Genomic DNA, 10,894 nt, shown 5'->3' with positions numbered 1-10,894 from the left:
GCTCAGTATTGAGTAGAGGCACCCTCCCCTTCGAGCTAGAACAGTAATGAGTCTTCTTGGGATCCAGGATTTGGGGATCCTCGGCCATTCTTCTTGCAGATCCTCTCCAGTTCCGTCAGGTTAATGGTGAACGTTGGTGGACGCCATTTTCAGGTCTCTCCAGAGATGATCAATTGGGTTTAGGTCAGGGCTCTGGCTGGGCCGGTCAAGAATGGTCACAGAGTTGTTCTGAAGCCGCTCCTTTGTTATTTTAGCTGTGTGCTTAGGGTCATTGTCTTGTTGGAAGGTGAACCTTCGGCCAAGTCTGAGGTCTAGAGCACTCTGGAAGAGGTTTTCTTCCAGGATATCTCTGTACTTGGCCGCATTCATCCTTCCTTCAATTGCAGCCAGTCATCCTGTCCCTGCAGCTGAAAAACACCCCCATAGCATGATGCTGCCACCACCATGCTTCACTGTGGGGATTGTATTGGGCAGGTGATGAGCAGTGCCTGGTTTTCTTCACACATACCGCTTAGAATTATCACCAAAAAGTTCTATCTTCATCTCATCAGACCAGAGAATCTTATTTCTCATAGTCTGGGAGCCCTTCATGTGTTTTTTGAAAACTCTATGCGGGCTTTCATATGTCTTGCGCTGAGGAGAGGCTTCCGTCGGGCCACTCTGCCATAAAAGCCTGACTATTGGAGGGCTGCAGTGATAGGTGACTTTGTGGAGCTTTCTCTCATCTCTACTGCATCTCTGGAGCTCAGCCACAGTGATCTCAGGGGTTCTTCTTTACCTCTCTCACCAAGGCTCTTCTCCCATGATTGCTCAGTTTGGCTGGACGGCCAGGTCTAGGAAAAGTTCTGCTGGTCCCAAACTTCTTCCAGATAAGGTTATGGAGGCCACTGTGCTCTTAGGAACCTTGAGTACTGCAGAAATTCTTTTGTAACCTTGGCCAGAACTCTGCCTTGCCACAATTCTGTCTCTGAGCTCCTTGGGCAGTTCCTTTGACCTCATGATTCTCACTTGGTGTGACATGCAGTGTGAACTGTGAGGTCTTATATAGACAGGTGTGCGCCTTTCCAAATCAAGTCCTATCAGTGTAATTACACACAGCTGGACTCCAATGAAGGAGCAGAACCATCTCAAGGAGGATCACAAGGAAATGGACAGCATGTGACTTAAATATGCGTGTCTGAGCAAGGGGCTGAATACTTATGACCATGTGATATTTCAGTTTATCTTGTTTAAAAAAAAATTGCAAAAATGTCTACATTTCTGTTTTTTTTCCTGTCAAGATGGGGACAGAGTGTACATTAATGAGAAAAAAATATGAACTTTTTTCAATTTACCAATGCAATGAAACAAAGAGTGAAACATTTAAAAGGGTCTGAATACTTTCTGTACCCACTGTACATATAGTGTTTTGTGTTTTCAGTACACACATGCATTTTTATGTTTTATTTTGAAATTCACACCTATTTTTTTTTCTTTTTTTATTCACGTGTGTACACGTGTTTTATGATTTTTTATACAAATATTTTCTCAGTGATTAATTTCTGTATACAAGAATGTTACAGATATATAGTGTCATGGAGGAATTGGCATTGCATACAACCCATTGATTTGAATAGGCACTAGTGTAATGCTTTATTTTGTCTGAGGGGGCGTTGTTGGGAAATTGAACACTTGCCACAGAGGGGAGGGTGCATGGCCTGCAAATATCACATTTGGGGAGCAAAATGTAGTGTGGAATCTTCAGGCAATTTTATTAGGCATTATGTAATTCCTTATTTCGCCTGCGGGAGTGCTGTTGGTAAATTGAACAGTTGCTGGTGGAAAATCATTCTCAAAATGAAAGTATCCCTTTAATTATTGAAAGTGAGACATGTGACGACATGGACTCTCATGGGTTAAAGTTTCTTAACATTCAGCCAGACATGAAGACAGTTTGTTTATAGATGAGGGATAATCCCTCATTGTTCTACAAGACTCTTGGGAGTTTAGTATTGAAGTTTTTGTTGACTCATGTAATTGTTTTGGCTACTGAAGGCCAGACACCCAGATAACTCAATTATGCAAACTTCCCATTGTATTACTAAGTGAATTGCTAGATGTGATGTAACTTACCTGTCTCACCCTTGTTTCTGGATATTTGAATATAGCTTGAAATTCATCCAATAAGAGAAGCAACCTTGTACAACCAATCCAATAAGGGCACAGTTTATCCTAAGGAAAGGTTATGGCTATAAAAGGTGACTTCTTGGAGTCACCGGGGTTGATGGATGTTGCATGATCCAGTCTAAGCTCTTAGGAGCTGGCTAGGGGATCAGAACCAGGATGCCTTGTGGACTCAGTTTAGGGACTTTGGCTCCGACTAGAGGATCACTTGGCTACAGGGCTTCAATCTAGGGACTCCGATTCTGATTGGAGACCATAACCACAGTCTAGGGATTTCGACTCCGGCTGCCAGGATTATATCATCTCCTCATACCAGAGACTACTTAAGGAAGAAACCCAGGCTGGGACAATTTGGTCACCTGGCTACAGACTTTGCAGACCTCAGCCAGCTTCCTAAATCTGGAGTTATTCCATTCTTGGTGGGTGCCCGCCAAAAGCGGGGTGCTGCTGGATTGGAGTAAGTAGCCCTGGAAGCTCTGAGGCACGGACATTCTAATCCCTGGTGAGCCAGCGGAAGGGTGAGACTCTGTTGCCTGTTACATGTGTGTTTTGCCATCTGCCGTTAATTGTTTGGGGATCCAATAAAGTCTTAATATTGTGATTCCCTCACCCTGTGTTGTCTGAGTAGTGTTCGGCCCACGGTAAAGGAGGTCGGGCGATCAGTTGGGATGAGCCTTGAGCCACGCTGTATTTCTAAAGGCGGCCGGGCCAGCCGACAAGAGCACCCACTGACCCCCGTGTCTCCACAGGAGAGCACCCACTGACCCCCGTGTCTCCACAGGAGAGCACCCACTGACCCCCGTGTCTCCACAGGAGAGCACCCACTGACCCCTGTGTCTCCACAGGAGACTACCCACTGACCCCCGTGTCTCCACAGGAGAGCACCCACTGACCCCCGTGTCTCCACAGGAGAGCACCCACTGACCCCCGTGTCTCCACAGGAGAGCACCCACTGACCCCTGTGTCTCCACAGGAGAGCACCCACTGACCCCCGTGTCTCCACAGGAGAGCACCCACTGACCCCCGTGTCGCCACAGGAGAGCACCCACTGACCCCCGTGCCTCCACAGGAGAGCACCCACTGACCCCCGTGTCTCCACAGGAGAGCACCCACTGACCCCCGTGTCTTCACAGGAGAGCACCCACTGACCCCCGTGTCTCCACAGGAGAGCACCCACTGACCCCCGTGTCTCCACAGGAGAGCACCCACTGACCCCCGTGTCTCTACAAGACATAACTCAGAATTCTACTGCTTTGTTTATCCTGTCAACCCATCACATTGCAGATCTTAGTTTACCCCCACGCCTGGGAGGGGGGGCGAAACGGTAAAACATGGCCAAAATGCCCAAAATGGAGAGATAATTAGCCGGCTAGCGGGCCGATGGTTACCTGCCGCTACTGTTGCGATGCTGATTAGAACATCACGGTGGATGATAGTAAATTCTGGGCCACGGTCGAGTAAAGTTGTACAAGGTAGTGAAGCAGAAAATCAGTATGGAGATTTCCCCTCTGCGCATCCGGCCTAATACTGCAGAGTCAGTGCCAGGCGATGCAGAGCGCTGTCAGGGAATTATGTGCTCCGCTGCCAGAGGGTACAGTGCTTTATGTAAAGCAGCCAGGAGCCACTGCCAACAGCCGTGTCATACTGATGTACTGTACACGCCGCGGATAACTCAGCACAATTACTGCCGACATCCATGGAATTGCTGAAAAGTCTCACGTCTGGCTACAGCCACAGAAAACCCTGTTTATCTAGTCATTATTCTATGCGCTTGTACTTTACAGGGATTCCAGCATCATGTTTCATTTTCCTGCAGCGCCTCCGCAGGTGAATTTCAGCATTACACTTGTTGAGTCCTCCAGAATCAGTGACACGCTTTGTGTAGCGCCCCTGAATACATCAGGGTGCTACAGGGAACTGCATCCTTACCCAGGGTGCAGGGCCTACCCCCATGGTTCCAAGTGCCCAGGAAATCGGTGTCACTCCCATCTGCACCACAAATCCCAATCCACACCTCACACCATGACCTGTCAGACATACCAGTGGGTTAATCTAGCTGGAACAGGACCACCCACCTAGGGGTCAGGCAGACCGGTGGGAGGGACAAGGTGAGAACAGTGAGGCCTCCCAAAGTGAGAGGAGCTGGAGTGTTAGCTCCCGGGGAGCTAGTAAGGAGAAGTTGGGTCTCAAGCAGTGATCCGGGACCAGAGGAGTCGGGGACCGGGTTCAGGGACTGACAGAACTGACCGGTATCGAGCACGACAGGGTACAGAACCCTATGTCAGGAGCCGATTCAACGTCCTGGCAATTAACCTGTAGAGGAAGGGGGCCTTCATGGACCTTCCTAGGAGCTCAGAGATTGACGGCATCAGCACAACGAGGGGGACAGGGTTTTCCAGACAAAGCAACCCACTGAGGTCCCAAGTGCCAGCCCTTAAGAGCACGGCTACACTACACATAGTGAGCGGGGCCCCCAACAGCTTCAAGCCACGGGGACCATCAACGGACAACAAATTGTGCACGGAGGCAGGCTCCGAATCACTAAGTGACACCGGTGGGACCGGGTACTCGGACGGGCTCCCGGCAGCGGCAGCTGTACACAGAGACTTAGTTAAGAACAGTGTGTACCTCAGTTTATCTCCGCCGTACAGTGCATCAACCACCGCAGTGAGTACACCTGCCCCTGCACCCTGCCTCCCATCTCCCCTCATCACCGGGGGCTTCCCTACCTGCGGAGGGACAGTCACCTTGCTGCTTCACACCATCTGCCCCGGTCCTCCCTCCAGCAGCGGCGGTACTCCCATTAGCGCAACCCGCAGGTGGTTTCACGAACATTACTCCCTTGTAAATACCCCCTTCATTGAGTGGCCGCTAAGCCCCGGGTCCGGGGACCCTTGAGCCACAGCAATCCCGGATCCGAGCAGTTCGCCTGCTTAGGGGCGGCACATTTGCAGCTGCTCTCAACTACCGGATGGGACATCCCGAATTAGCACGACCTCAACCCTTTACTCAGAATGTGCTAATAGGGTATCTCAACCAGACATTGCCCCTTTAAGGTTAAGGTAGTAGGTTTACCATTCTGATCTGCACAACAATATGTTTGTTTCTTTGCATGATACCCCTTTAAATCATTTACTCTATACTCCACTCACTACCAAATCTGTACTCAAAAGCCAGTTTTAAAGGGGTTGAAATACCATAACTGCTTATAAGTAATCCTACTGTGGGGGTCCAACTTTTGGGGGGGTCTAAACTCACGTCAATGGAGGCAGAGGTCCAGCAAGTAGGACCTTAATTACATTCAATAGGAGGGTTCCAGAGCACCATTTTCAGGAAAAGTGGGGTCCAAATACTTGGAACTCCTGTGATCTACAACAGTTGGACCCCAGTGATTGGCAAAGTTAGGTCACCAGTGATTGGCAACAGTTATACCCCCAGTGATCGGCAATAGTTGGATCCCCAGTGATCAGCAACAGTTGGACCTTCAGTGATCACCAACAGTTAGACTGCCACTGATTGCCAACAGTTGGACCCCAAGTAATCGGAAACAATTGGACCACCAGTGATCGCCAACAGTTGGACCGCCAGTGATCGCCAATAGTTGGATCCCCAGTGATCAACAACAATTTTACCCCCAGTGATCAACAACAGTTGGACCCCCAGTGATCGTCAACAGTTGGACCCCAAGTAATCAGAAACAGTTGGACCACCAGTGATCGCTAACAGTTGGACCGCCAGTGATCGCCAACAGTTGGATTCCCAGTGATCAACAACAGTTGGACCCCTAGTGCTCGTCAACAGTTGGACCCCAAGTAATGGGAAACAGTTGGACCGCCAGTGATCAGCAACAGTCGGAACCCCAGTGATCAACAACAGTTGGACCCCTAGTGCTCGTCAACAGTTGGACCACAAGTAATTGGAAACAGTTGGACCCCCAGTGATCGGGAACAGTTGGACCTCCAGTGATCAGGAACAGTTGGACCTTCAGTGATCGGGAACAGTTGGCCCTCCAGTGATCGGTAACAGTTGAACCTCCAGTGATCGGGAACAGTTGAACCTCCAGTGATCGGGAACAGTTGAACCTCCAGTGATCGGGAACAGTTGAACCTCCAGTGATCGGGAACAGTTGAACCTCCAGTGATCGGGAACAGTTGAACCTCCAGTGATCGGGAACAGTTGAACCTCCAGTGATCGGGAACAGTTGAACCTCCAGTGATCGGGAACAGTTGGACCTCCAGTGATCGGGAACAGTTGGACCTCCAGTGATCGGGAACAGTTGGACCCCCAGTGATCGGGAACAGTTGGACCTCCAGTGATCAGGAACAGTTGGACCTTCAGTGATCGGGAACAGTTGGCCCTCCAGTGATCGGTAACAGTTGAACCTCCAGTGATCGGGAACAGTTGAACCTCCAGTGATCGGGAACAGTTGAACCTCCAGTGATCGGGAACAGTTGAACCTCCAGTGATCGGGAACAGTTGAACCTCCAGTGATCGGGAACAGTTGAACCTCCAGTGATCGGGAACAGTTGAACCTCCAGTGATCGGGAACAGTTGAACCTCCAGTGATCGGGAACAGTTGGACCTCCAGTGATCGGGAACAGTTGGACCTCCAGTGATCGGGAACAGTTGAACCTCCAGTGATCGGGAACAGTTGAACCTCCAGTGATCGGGAACAGTTGAACCTCCAGTGATCGGGAACAGTTGAACCTCCAGTGATCGGGAACAGTTGAACCTCCAGTGATCGGGAACAGTTGAACCTCCAGTGATCGGGAACAGTTGAACCTCCAGTGATCGGGAACAGTTGGACCTCCAGTGATCGGGAACAGTTGAACCTCCAGTGATCGGGAACAGTTGAACCTCCAGTGATCGGGAACAGTTGGACCTCCAGTGATCGGGAACAGTTGAACCTCCAGTGATCAGTAACAGTTAGACCCCCAGCTTTACAGGAAATTTGTACAGCATTAAATAAGGCTGTGCTGATCACTACAGATCTACCTGCATATGATGAGATATTCTAAAGATATATAAAGAATAAAAACTGATAATGCAAAAGTGTTTGCAATAAACATAAAAGCGCGCTGAACTGCTGCCTGTCGGCGCTTGCATATGCTAATCAGGTAATTAGAATTCTGGCAGATGCAGAACACGGTGACTTATGTGCCACATTCAGAGACGCTCTGCAATTAGCTGGCCAGATGTGCGTCCCCTTAATCAAAAGCAGCTCATGAGGACAATCGCCACTAGGAGGCGATCTCATAAAACGCCAGAGCGCACAGAACCCGTGTGCTGTCATAATCCGGCACTGCAGCCACACCGCCAGCAAACCTCACATTCTGAGACGTAGCGCAATACTAAATACCAGTGTCAGCTCTGACTTACACATCACGTCAGGAAAGCGAGTGCAATATGTAACTCAGGATCAGTAATGTAGTGTATGTACACAGTGACTGCACCAGCAGAATAGTGAGTGCAGCTCTGGAGTATAATACAGGAGGTAACTCAGGATCAGTAATGTATGTACACAGTGACTGCACCAGAAGAATAGTGAGTGCAGCTCTGGAGTATAATACAGGATGTAACGCAGGATAAGTAATGTATGTACACAGTGACTGCACCAGCAGAATAGTGAGTGCAGCTCTGGAGGATAATACAGGAGGTAACTCAGGATCAGTAATGTATGTACACAGTGACTGCACCAGCAGAATAGTGAGTGCAGCTCTGGAGGATAATACAGGAGGTAACTCAGGATCAGTAATGTATGTACACAGTGACTGCACCAGCAGAATAGTGAGTGCAGCTCTGGAGGATAATACAGGAGGTAACTCAGGATCAGTAATGTATGTACACAGTGACTGCACCAGCAGAATAGTGAGTGCAGCTCTGGAGTATAATACAGGATGTAACTCAGGATCAGTAATGTATGTACACAGTGACTGCACCAGCAGAATAGTGAGTGCAGCTCTGGAGAATAATACAGGAGGTAACTCAGGATCAGTAATGTATGTACACAGTGACTGCACCAGCAGAATAGTGAGTGCAGCTCTGGAGGATAATACAGGATGTAATTCAGGATCAGTAATGTAATGTATGTACAGAGTGACTGCACCAGCAGAATTGTGAGTGCAGCTCTGGAGTATAATACAGGATGTAACTCAGGATCAGTACAGGATCAGTAATGTAATGTATGAACACAGTGACTGCACCAGCAGAATAGTGAGTGCAGCTCTGGAGGATAATACAGGAGGTAACTCAGGATCAGTAATGTAATGTATGTACAGAGTGACTGCACCAGCAGAATAGTGAGTGCAGCTCCGGAGTATAATACAGGAGGTAAGTCAGGATCAGTAATGTAATGTATGTACACAGTGACTGCACCAGCAGAATTGTGAGTGCAGCTCTGGAGAATAATACAGGAGGTAACTCAGGATCAGTACAGGATAAGTAATGTAATGTATGTACACAGTGACTGCACCAGCAGAATAGTGAGTGCAGCTCTGAAGAATAATACAGGAGGTAACTCAGGATCAGTAATGTAATGTATGTACAGAGTGACTGCTCCAGCAGAATAGTGAGTGCAGCTCTGGAGGATAATACAGGAGGTAACTCAGGATCAGTACTGTAATGTATGTACACAGTGACTGCACCAGCAGAATAGTGAGTGCAGCTCTGGAGTATATATAAAGGATGTAACTTGGGCTCAGTAATGTATTGTATGTACACAGTGACTCCACCAGCAGAATAGTGAGTGCAGCTCTAGAGTATAATACAAGAGGTAACTCAGGATCAGTACAGGATCAGTAATGTAATGTATGTACACAGTGACTGCACCAGCAGAATAGTGAGTGCAGCTCTGGAGGATAATACAGGAGGTAACTCAGGATCAGTGCAGGATCAGTAATGTAATGTATGTACACGGTGACTGCACCAGCAGAATAGTGAGTGCAGCTCTGAGGTATAATACAGAAGGTTACCCAGGATCAGTACAGGATCAGTAATGTAATGTATGTACACAGTGACTGCACCAGCAGAATAGTGAGTGCAGCTCTGGAGTATAATACAGGAGGTAACTCAGGATCAGTAATGTAATGTATGTACAGAGTGACTGCACCAGCAGAATAGTGAGTGCAGCTCTGGAGTATAATACAGGAGGTAACTCAGGATCAGTAATGCAATGTATGTACACAGTGACTGCACCAGGAGAATAGTGAGTGCAGCTGTGGAGTATAATACAGGATGTAACTCAGGATCAGTGCAGGATCAGTAATGTAATGTATTTACACAGTGACTGCACCAGCAGAATAGTGAGTGCAGCTCTGGAGTATAATACAGGAGGTAATTCAGGATTAGTAATGTAATGTATGTACACAGTGACTGCACCAGCAGAATAGTGAGTGCAGCTCTGGAGTATATATAAAGGATGTAACTCAGGATCAGTAATGTAATGTATGTACAGAGTGACTGCACCAGCAGAATAGTGAGTGGAGCTCTGGAGTATAATACAGGATGTATCTCAGGATCAGTACAGGATCAGTAATGTAATGTATGTACACATTGACTGCACCAGCAGAATAGTGAGTGCAGCTCTGGAGTATAATACAGGATGTAACGCAGGATAAGTAATGTATGTACACAGTGACTGCACCAGCAGAATAGTGAGTGCAGCTCTGGAGTATAATACAGGATGTAACGCAGGATAAGTAATGTATGTACACAGTGACTGCACCAGCAGAATAAAGAGTGCAGCTCTGGAGTATAATGCAGGAAATAACTCAGGATAAGTAATGTGATGTATGTACACAGTGACTGCACCTGCAGAACAGTGAGTGCAGCTCTGAGGTATAATACAGAAGGTTACCCAGGATCAGTACAGGATCAGTAATGTAATGTATGTACACAGTGACTGCACCAGCAGAATAGTGAGTGCAGCTCTGGAGTATAATACAGGAGGTAACTCAGGATCAGTAATGTAATGTATGTACACAGTGACTGCACCAGCAGAATAGTGAGTGCAGCTCTGGAGTATAATATAGGAGGTAATTCAGGATTAGTAAGGTTAACACTGAAATCTTGTTTTTCTAATCGTGAAGCAGGAGGCACAGGATGAATAAGCCTTAAACGTAAGTTTATGGTTACAGAAATGAGTAAATACATTAAATAGGTTTGTGATCGGCGTCTGACATGAGAATTTGCGGTTATTTTGTAATAATCAAAGTTAGAGAGTAAAACAAATGTTAATATTAATTGACAGTGACCAATCCTTCATCCGGGGCCGGACGGCTGCCAGACAGCGAGGCTGAGCTCAGCATACGGCAGATATCACTGGTGATGGAGGCAGCGAGTGTCTGCAGGAATCGGAGCTGCGCTGCCATTATTTACATTCATGAAGGGCTCAACTCGCTCTGAAAAACCCTTCAGGGCTTGTGAGATGAAGAACCTCATTCCCTCATAAAGCTTTCAGGAACTAATTATTTCTGTGCGGAGCGGTCCGTTATCCCCGGCCTCATTAACACCTCTTCTTCTGGAGCTGCGCTCTCACGCATTAGTTTGCAAGTGTTGGCAATTCGACTTGACTTAAAAAGAAAATATTCTGATGTCTTCTTCTATTCTTGGTTATTTTTAAAGGGACACCATCACCAGTTATTTTTTTTTTAGTTATATCGAATAAAACATTATTATTATGGATTTTTTCAGTTAGTTAGTTTACTTTTACTGCAGGTTGTAAAGTGAGATG

General features: G+C 47.4%; 1 protein-coding gene across 3 annotated transcripts in view; it reads right to left on the bottom strand.

Moving 5' to 3' along the window:
• The window catches only part of CASKIN1 (CASK interacting protein 1), a 249,984-nt gene that overhangs the window by 55,248 nt on the left and 183,842 nt on the right, over window positions 1–10,894 (bottom strand). The window lies entirely within an intron of this gene.

The sequence above is a fragment of the Anomaloglossus baeobatrachus genome, chromosome 7, assembly GCF_048569485.1.
Source record: "Anomaloglossus baeobatrachus isolate aAnoBae1 chromosome 7, aAnoBae1.hap1, whole genome shotgun sequence".
Lineage (NCBI taxonomy): Eukaryota > Metazoa > Chordata > Amphibia > Anura > Aromobatidae > Anomaloglossus > Anomaloglossus baeobatrachus.
This window is presented reverse-complemented; position numbering and strand designations above follow the sequence as displayed.